This window comes from Euphorbia lathyris, chromosome 7, assembly GCF_963576675.1.
Source record: "Euphorbia lathyris chromosome 7, ddEupLath1.1, whole genome shotgun sequence".
Lineage (NCBI taxonomy): Eukaryota > Viridiplantae > Streptophyta > Magnoliopsida > Malpighiales > Euphorbiaceae > Euphorbia > Euphorbia lathyris.
The window spans coordinates 10873477-10883315 of NC_088916.1; the positions used below are offsets into that span (position 1 = coordinate 10873477).

Consider the following 9839-nt stretch of genomic DNA (forward strand, 5'->3'; position numbering starts at 1 on the left):
GCATCATTTTAGACATTAGGAGAAAATTGTTCCTAGCTATAAGTGTTAAAAATATTTAAGTTTTTGTTAAATTTATATTTTATTGATTCACCCTTCAATATTTTAAATGTATATATTAAATAATGTATTTTTTTAACACATTAAGGCTTTAATATTTCAAATTGAGATATTAAGTCCTTGATCGGAAAAGGCGAGCTCTTGGAGAATGGGAATGATTTATAAGATCAAAGGCATAAGCAGCTCAAACATCTATCTTGGGAATATAAGCAAACAAGTCAGTCATTATTACAAGTCTTTAAATATGACGGCTCTGTAATGATGACGATGACGTTATTTGTGCAAAAGGAACACTCCGCATGTCATTCACGGAAAATCTAAAAGAGTTTCATATTTTAACTAGGGGGACATCTGATATGGTATTAAGTCATCTAGGCTTTTATTAGAAAGCGATATCATGACCCGAAGATCTCAGATGGCCTTGGCCCGTTCAAGATTATGGTGATGGTTAGTCTTGGCTGAATCTTGACCAAAGTTAAAGTTTCAGACATCTTAATATCGACGAATGCCATATTCGGAAGAGTGTTTACAGACACGTGGATCAATCAACGCGCTGGATTCCAAACACAAGCTCCTCACTTTCAGAAATACATTGGCACACAAAGATAGGATCCTAGGGCCTATCATGAGCTGCCACGTGTCTTAAATGCATCTCAAATTATCTATAAATAGCATATGCATTCTAAAATCCCAAGTATCTCATTTTCAGTTATCAGAATTCTATTTCTATAATTGTGTTAGCTCGATATTCTGTAATATCACTAACTTTAACATCAGAGAGGGTTCTCCGGAAATCACTCCCCTTTTCTGACGTCTATTGTAGTTTTCAGGTGACTGGAAGATTAGCCAAGGATCAATTGTCAAGAATTACGGTAACAACATGTCAGATCAGAATCGCGGATCCGATTCCAAAGTAACCGAAGAGACACATGAATACTCGGGACCACATTGTTAAATAAATTCTCATTCCGTGCCTGCCAGATGACCCAAACCACATGAACAATGGCACTACACCACAAATTAATGCTAGAATCTGCGAGCTGAACTGGAAACTGATGGCCTGAAGTATGATCTCTTGAAGGCTATGCACCATAGTCAAACGACGACCAAACAAAGCCGAAATGCTCTTCCAGATTTGATAAGGAAAAGCATATTCTACCATAATATGATCAATAGACTCCACCTGTCTCTGGCAGAAACAACAACGGGAGACCATAAGCAAACCTCGTGCTTGCAAAAGGTCATATGTCGGAATGGAACCCCTAAAGGCTCGCCAGCAAATGAAAGAATGCGAGAGGGGAATATATGATTGCCAAATTAAACTGATAGGATGAACAACCATGGATTACAGTAACCAAAGATAAAATAAGGCAACAGAGAAAGGACCATCGGTTGTCGAACACCAAAAGCAAACATCAACTAAATCCCCACTACCACGAAGAGACTGCATGGCTAACTCAACCTCATACGGGAGAGCAGGTAGAAAATCCCAAGTACCATTCGTTCGAAAATCAGTAACCTTTTTCGACAGTCATGCTCTATCAGGAAGAGGGATTTCAAGCCGATCCGCTACTATTGGAATGAGCTATTCCAACGTCCAAAAGAATAAACCTGATCATTCCCCGAGCTGCCATTTGCAATTCTTGCGGACGAGTTTGTAAGCTTGTTTTATCGAATGCGAAACTGAGGACCTTAAGTGCATCGTTCTGTGAATGCCTGTCAAGTTTAGAAATCGAGAGCATATAGGAGCCTATAACATAGTGAATTGTCAGATATGAGACCTCAAGCAATCTTCCCAATGAGTTCCAAATTTAAGACGTCTAGACGCTTAATCCCTAGGCCCCCCTCTTTAATCGAAGATAGGCATTTCGTCCAAGGTGGAGTTAGAAATTTCCATCCTCTAATTGAACCCGACCAAATGAAGTTCCTAATACTTCTATTTAAATGGTTTAGCAGGCTCGACAACCATTTATAAACTATCAATGAGTGTGTTAAAGAACCAGTGATCACTGCCTTTATTAAAGTCAGTCGTCCAGCCATAGACATCACATTTCCCTTCCATTTTGAGAACATACCAGTGACTTTATCAGCAATGTCGCTGAGGTAAGAAGCTCATGGTGCCTCCACAAATAATGGAACGGAAGTTGGCCAATCCTAATGCCAGTGACCTCTGCAAGGCGACCTATAAGGTGTGGACTGATATGCTTCCCAAAATACACCAGTTCACAATCTGACCTGAGACAATGCCATAAAAATCAAACGGTCCAGCAATAACCCAAACATTAGGGAGTGTTGCCTTACAAAACAATCGAATTGCATCCGCATATAGCAAATGTGTTGGCATCTTATGATTTCTAGAGTAGACCACATTGGGTCAAATTGACCAAGATCAACAAGGCGTGTAATGCTTCGACTAAAAAAATGTTCAGCTATACTAAATAGGATCAGAGAAAGAGGGTCTCCATGTTTTACCCCCACGAGAGCAATCCAACTTTTATTTTGCTTTACCAAGTTTTTTAGTGTTCCAATTAATAAATTTTTTAATGAAATTGAAGCCTTCAAATTAGTTTTTAATAACAAAATTCTTAAAATATTATTTTAATAATTGTTTGAAATTGGTTCTAAAAGTTCTATAGAAAGTGCAATTAGTGTAAATAATAAATGGGATAAGAATCAAATTTAAACCTAACATTTTTTACGAAGTCCAAATTTAGCTCTAATGCCGGAAATGATTTAAATTGAATTATAACGTTTTCAAGCAAAATCAATTTTAGCTCTACGTTAACAAAAATTTGAAAAAGCCGGTTATAGTGTTATTTGTAAAACTAAAAGAAAGTAAATGAAAATCGCTACCCTTTATTATTGTAGTCTGAATATTTATAATCGACAATGAGGGGTATAATAGAAAATATCAAAATACAGCTCAACATTAGCTGTTAGACTAACAACTAATTTTCCCGCCAAAATTGGGGTCTATTATGACCACTAGTTGAACACGTGCTACATTCTCAACACTCCCTCTTCACGTGTGAAATATCCTTCACCTTTATACTTGTTTTTCTATCTTTTACTTGTTCCATTTCAACAATTCCCATTTTCGATATCATAGGTAACATTTGAGCAAATGTTAATGGCTTCGTGAAGACATCTGCCAGCTGGTTTTCAGAAGCTATATATGGAGTACATAAGAGCCCACTCTGTAAATGTTCCCTGACTATGTGACAATCAATGTCCAAATGTTTTGTCCGTTCATGGAAAACCGGATTTTCTGCAATATGAATTGCAGCTTTGTTATCACAGAACAAAGGAATTGGTTTTTCAATATCCAATCCTAACTCTGTCAGCAAATATGTGATCCATTTCACTTCACATGAAGTGGTTGCCATGGCCCTATATTCTGCTTCAGCCGAAGATTTTCTCACAGTTGGCTGTTTCTTTGCCTTCCATGAAATAAGACAATTACCCAGAAATACACAATAACATCCAACTGACCTTCTTGTCTCCTTGCACCTTGCCCAATCAGCATCACTGAATGCAGTCATTCTCATTTGGCTTTGTTTATCCTGCTCTTCATAATCATTCTTGCAAAAAGCTTTAATACTTAAATTTGACCTGGTAGGATAAAACAGCCCCATAGTTGTCGTTCCTTTTAAATATCTCAGCACATGTACTGCTGCATTGAACTGAATTTTGGTAGGTTGTTGCAGAAACTGACTAAGCTGTTAAGTCGCATAGCTTATGTCAGGCCTGGTGAAACCAAGATAAAGAAGCTTCCCAATGATTCTCCTATATCGATCACAATTATCGATAACAGGACTATCTTCAGTAAGGTCCACTCCTGCGGGTGAAGGAGCATATGCGACTTCTGCTTCTGTTAATCTAGCCTCTTTGATCATATCATTGATGTACTTATGTTGAGATAACACCACCCCATCCTCTGATCTTGATAATTCTACTCCCAAAAAATACTTAGCAATTCCCAAGTCTTTGATGGTAAAGGCCTTGTGCAATTCTTGCTTTACATCGTTGATAATTTTCAATGACGATCCTGTCAATAAGATATCATCCACATACACGACTAACATAGTAAATTCATTCCCTTCAGTTTTATAGAACATACAGTAGTCATGTACAGACCTGTTGAATCCCAATTTCATCAATGTGTAAGTTATCTCTTTGTTCCATTGCCTTCCAGCTTGTTTGAGTCCATAAATGGATTTCACAAGTCTGCAAACTTCCCCTTTCTTTGCATTATATCCTTCAGGTGGCTCCATATAGAGCTCTTCTTCAATGTAACCATGCAAGTATGCATTGTTTACATCTATTTGATAGATTTCCCAACCAAAATGAACTGCTATAGCAAGTAAGAATCTCACAGTTACCACCTTTGCAACTGGGGAAAAACTATCATGATAGTCTATCCCCCATCTTTGATTGTAACCCCTCACTACAAGCCTAGCTTTATATTTCTCCAAACTGCCATCTGCTTTATATTTCACTTTGAAGATCCACATTGATGAAATTGCTTTCTTCCCTTTTGGTAGCTTTGTCATCTCCCATGTTCCATTACTTTCAAGTGCTTTCAACTCTTGATCCATTGCTTTAACCCAATTAGGATCCTTGCTAGCTGCTGAGTAACTGCTTGGTTCTGGGAGTTTTGCAATGCTACTCAAAAAGGCAGCATGTTGTATTGTATAACTTGGCATCTTCTTCTTTGCTTTCTTTTCTGAACTTATAGTTTCACTGGCATTGTTGGACACAAAATCAGTTATCCATGTTGGTGGTTTGGATTGTCTTGTGGATCTTCTCAATTGTGGTTCTTGTGTGTTTTTAGGCGCTATAGCTTCTTGTTCATTTAGATCATCGTGTTGTTCTCTTTGAACTTCACTTTGCTCTAGAGTTTGCACCTGGGAATTTACTGGCACTATTTCATTATTGGTGTGATCTTCAAAATGTTGATGTAAGTCCGGAACTGCATTTTCAGTATTTGTCGATATAATACTCTCTTCAGCACAATTTGGTATAACTGTGTGTATTGTGATGGATCTTTGTTCTGTATCTGTCAAAACAGGAAATTTGTTAAATGAATAATGAAACTCCTTTTCAATAAAGTGTACATCTCTTGAAACACATAATTTCTGTGTTTGGATATTGAACAATTTCCAGCCCTTCTGTCCAGGAGATTCTCCTAAATACACACACTTTACCGCTCTATCATCAAATTTTCCCTTTTGTGCACTTGTATTGGCTGCAAATGCAGTACAACCAAATACCTTCAATTTATTATAATCTGGCATCTTCCCATATAGAACTTGATGAGGTGATTTCCAATCTAAAACTTTGGTTGGATGAACATTTATCAACGTTGCAGCATGCAACATTGCTTCTCCCCAAAACCTTTGAGGCAAACTTGCTTGTTTTAACAAAGCCCTTGCCACAGTTGTAAGACTCATGTGTCTCCTTTCCGCTTTCCCATTCTGCTGTGGACTATTTATACAGGTTCTCTGATGAACTATCCCCCATTCTTTCAAAACACTTTGAGTTTCCTGACCAACAAATTCAGTACCATTATCTGACCTGATACATTTGATTAATGTATCATACTGTGTCTGTACCATTTTTATGAAGTTGTCAATCAACTAAGGTACTTGATCCTTACTTTTGAACAAAATGAGCCACATAGCCCTGGAGAAGTCATCCACAATAGTCAATATAAACCTATCACCAGTGAGAGAAACTACTTTATACGGTCCCCATACATCCATGTGAACCAAATCAAACAATTTTATTGATTTTGAAGTACTATTACAGAATGGGTGTCTGGTCATTTTGCTACGTATGCAAACATCACAGTGTACAAAGTCAACATCCGGATTTCCCCCCTGACTTTGTATATTTTGCACATACTTCATCCTATTCCCAGATAAATGACCTAACCTTTGATACCAAATGGTCATCATATCTGTAACATCTTCTTGAACACTCAAAATACAATGATCAAACTTGACATTGAAACTATTTATTACATCTTTATTAAAAGATCTTCTAGTAAGGTAGTACAATCCATTCTCCAGGAATCCAATTGCCAATGTCCTCTTACAGACTTGGTCCTGCAAAACACAGTGCTTAGCATAGAATTGAATCCCAATTCCCTCATCATTCAATAATTTGCTTACTGAAAGTAAACTGTATTTAAACTTTGGTATATGCAATACGTTCTTCAATACAAAACCATTGCTAAACATGATATCTCCTTGTTTTACTACCTTATGTGCATCACCTGTAGGTAGAAAAACTTTCCTATTTGCATCAGCCTTACTTACATGAATCATCATATGATCAGCAAATGTCATGTGAGTTGTTGCTCCTGAATCAATAACCCATGCATATTCGAAATCAGAATTTAAGTTTTCAGATGTAATACCTGCCGCGCTCATGCCTGCAAAAGCAGAAAACTCATGGTTTTTGTTGCTATTATCTGCAACATTCTTCCCTTTCAAAGCTCTCTGAACTTCTCTCTGCACCATAACTTGCATCGATTCTGGCTTGTCATTCTTTAATAAACAGATTTTAAAAATTAAAGAAATACGAAAAAAAAATCAAAAGTTGATAAGATTGACAGATCAAGCTGAGGTGCAAATATACTAAATTACCATTTGAAGACCTGACACAATATGAATACAGGTGTAAGGATCCTCTAGAGTTGGTGGAGTTGTAATCTTAACCATTAATTCTAACATTAATGGATGAGATTTAATTGATAAATTTTTAATATTTAATTAATCATTTATTGATCAATCAAATCTCATCTGTTCATTTTGTAATTAATGGTTGAGATGATTACAACTCCACCAACTCTAAAGGATTTCAACTCTAGAGGATCTCTAGTCTGAATACAACTACATAAGCTGCCCTTTTTGGTTCTTAGTAAGAACTTCTTACCTACAGAAGGAAAAGAAGGTGCAGTAACACGTTTTGAGGGGTGTATTTCTCCCTCGTGCCATGACCTACCCCTCCTTCTGGCCGGAAACAATGAAGCAACTGTGTATATGTCATCCGTGTTGGACATTGATATCTCAAGATGGAATCGGTGGGATCGCATTTATGTTTAAAAATTGCATTCATAAATCAGCATCTCGTCTATCATTCTTAAGTGGCAGAAGGATCATCAAATGATAGTCATGAACCCATACAAAATTTGGATGTTATTTATGTGGGATCCTTGAAGGTTGATCCAAAGTAAAAGTGAATAGATAGAAAGTTTCCCAGAGGCTGCTGGGAGAATTCAACTGCTTACCCACATTTCTTCCTCCTAATGCTTACAAAGTTTTATCATGGTTTGTGTAAGCATTATTTATGGCCTCTTTTTCATTATATGATGCCTAGCTGCCCTGATTTTAGTGTGCCCCATTTTTTGTCATGTTGCAGCGGAATGTACACTATGAATCAAAACGTGGCCATATTTATTAGAGTATATTATTTGCACTTATCTGTATACTCAACACACAGCTAAATTTCTTATTTATAGTCTAGAATATAGGATCGGTCTTTCACTACAATGTAATCACATACTATGTATATTGATTTACACATGAATAACAATCACTGAGCAATTCATATTGTTACATGGTATCAGAGCTTTTGGACCGGTGTAACGGCTCTCTTCTTGAGTGGCCCTTCTTTCCTCGGGTATTCGTATTGGCTTTTGGACTTGGAAATGGGTTCGGAATTGGGTTCTTTTCCTTTTCCAATTCACGATCGATCAAGCTGAGGTGTTACTCTACCAAATTACCAAGACCTAACACAATGTGAATACACCTACATAAACAACTCATTTTGGTTCTTACCTACAGAAAGAAAAGGTTTAGAGGTGTGGGTTTCTCGGTTGTGCAAAGACCAACCCCTCCATCTGGCAGGAAACAACGAAGCAGCAGTTTATATCTCAAGATGGAATTGATGGGATGCGATTGCCTTTAGGGTTACAAACTGCATTCATAAATCAGCATCTCGGCTATCCTTCCCGAGTAGTAGAAGGACCATCAACCGATAGTCATGAACCCATACAAATTATTTTCATTTTGTTGATAGAGGTACCTCTTATTTACTTAATTTTTTTGTCACTTTTGAAGCAAAGTTTGCCTGTAATTTTCATAGAAATGTTAGGGCTAAATTTGTGCCATTCTGTACGTTAACGTTATTATCCCTAAAAAAATCTAGTTGATTGATTAACTTTTGTAGGTAGAGAAGAGCTAAACAAATGAAAAGCATGAGCATAGTTTCATCGACTTGCCTAGTCTTGTTTCTGTGATTCATCTGATTTTCCAATCTATTAGTTACAAAGGTACGTGTAAATCTTTGATGACTCCAAACCATTAATAATATTTGATTATATCATTGTTGAAGTTATTAACTTTTGCAGCTGAGGTAGAGGAGCATATGGAGATGCTTGAAAAGCTTGTGCCAGAGTGGATTTTCAAGAAGATTGTACTCAGTGGATATACTTTATACAGGTATGTCTATCATACTACTGTCTTAGAATCATGCTTAGGCTCGGATGATTTATAAATGTCAGACTTGAACTATGTACAATCTAAGGTTGCTGCATATAAAAATACATACTCAAATGTGCAATCAAATTTAGGATGTTGTTTACGTGGGATCGCTGAAGGTTGATGTAGATACAAGTGAACAGGAAGAAGTTTCCTAGAGGCTGCTGGGAGATTTCAACTGGTTTCCCATATTTCTTCCTCCTGATGTTTACAAAGTTTTATCATGGTTTTTGTAAGCATCATTTATGGCCTCTCTTTCATTATATGTTGCCTATGTGCCCCACTTTCTCTGTGTTGCAGCCGTATGTCCCTATGAATCAAAACATGGTCATATTGTCATTGAATATTTTAGTTGCCTATGATGTATGACACGTTTCATTTTTCAGTTGCAATACCAAGTTTGTGTTCCTTTTGCTTTTTATATCTTGAACATATGTTAAGGTTTTGATGGATATAAAGGCATATGTTTGGAATGCCTCCTGTCTGAATGCAGCTGGTTTGAAATTCTACGTTCCCTTTTGAGTTTACCGTGCTGGTGCTGACGTGCCAACCCAATTATTACATAACCCACTAAACATAACCTACACAACCCAATAGGAGAGAGTTTACAGTGAAGGAAATTGTCAAAAAAAATAGAAACCATCCACAAGTGTCCCAAATTCAACATCATAGCAATAAGACATGGGAAGTAAACGTCAAATGACCTCTTTGCTATGCTATGCGTTGATATCAATTAATTCAAATTGATGCCTAGTGATAAATTAAGAATATAGCAAATGAGATTAATTCTAATACTGAAAGAGAATAAAAGAAAACCTTGAATTGCTCCAGAGTTGAAGATTGTTCTGTATAGGTTCATGACTATCATTAGCACAGCAAAAATAGCATCTCATCAGTTTCCATCAGTACCGATCGGTTCTTCATTGTTCTCGGGCAAGAAGAGCCGCCCCTCAAAACCTATACAAACTTTAAGATATCAATGTCTTGAATTTGTAGGTGTAAGAGGTTTGGTATCGAGTAAGAACAGAGTGACACATCACCTTCAAGAAGTCGTGTCACTCTTAGCACTAGTTTGGTTCGCAGAAGGGGGAAATAAAGTTTGGTTCAATTTTGGAATCTTTTTATTTATGTTCAGGCAAAAAGTATATTTAAGCGCCCCAACTTTAACTGTTTTAATGATTAAGCGTCTGATCAATTATTTTTTCACATTTAACCTTTGATCATTGATTTTGT

General features: G+C 36.9%; 1 long non-coding RNA gene across 1 annotated transcript; it reads right to left on the reverse strand.

Moving 5' to 3' along the window:
- Positions 1–5868: 5868 nt before the first annotated feature.
- Positions 5869–9590, reverse strand: LOC136201086 (uncharacterized). Its single transcript, XR_010673677.1, has 3 exons — positions 9423–9590; positions 6482–6586; positions 5869–6167 (listed from the first exon to the last, which is right to left on the reverse strand). It is a non-coding gene; the product is annotated as an uncharacterized lncRNA (long non-coding RNA).
- Between the last annotated feature and the right edge of the window lie 249 nt (positions 9591–9839).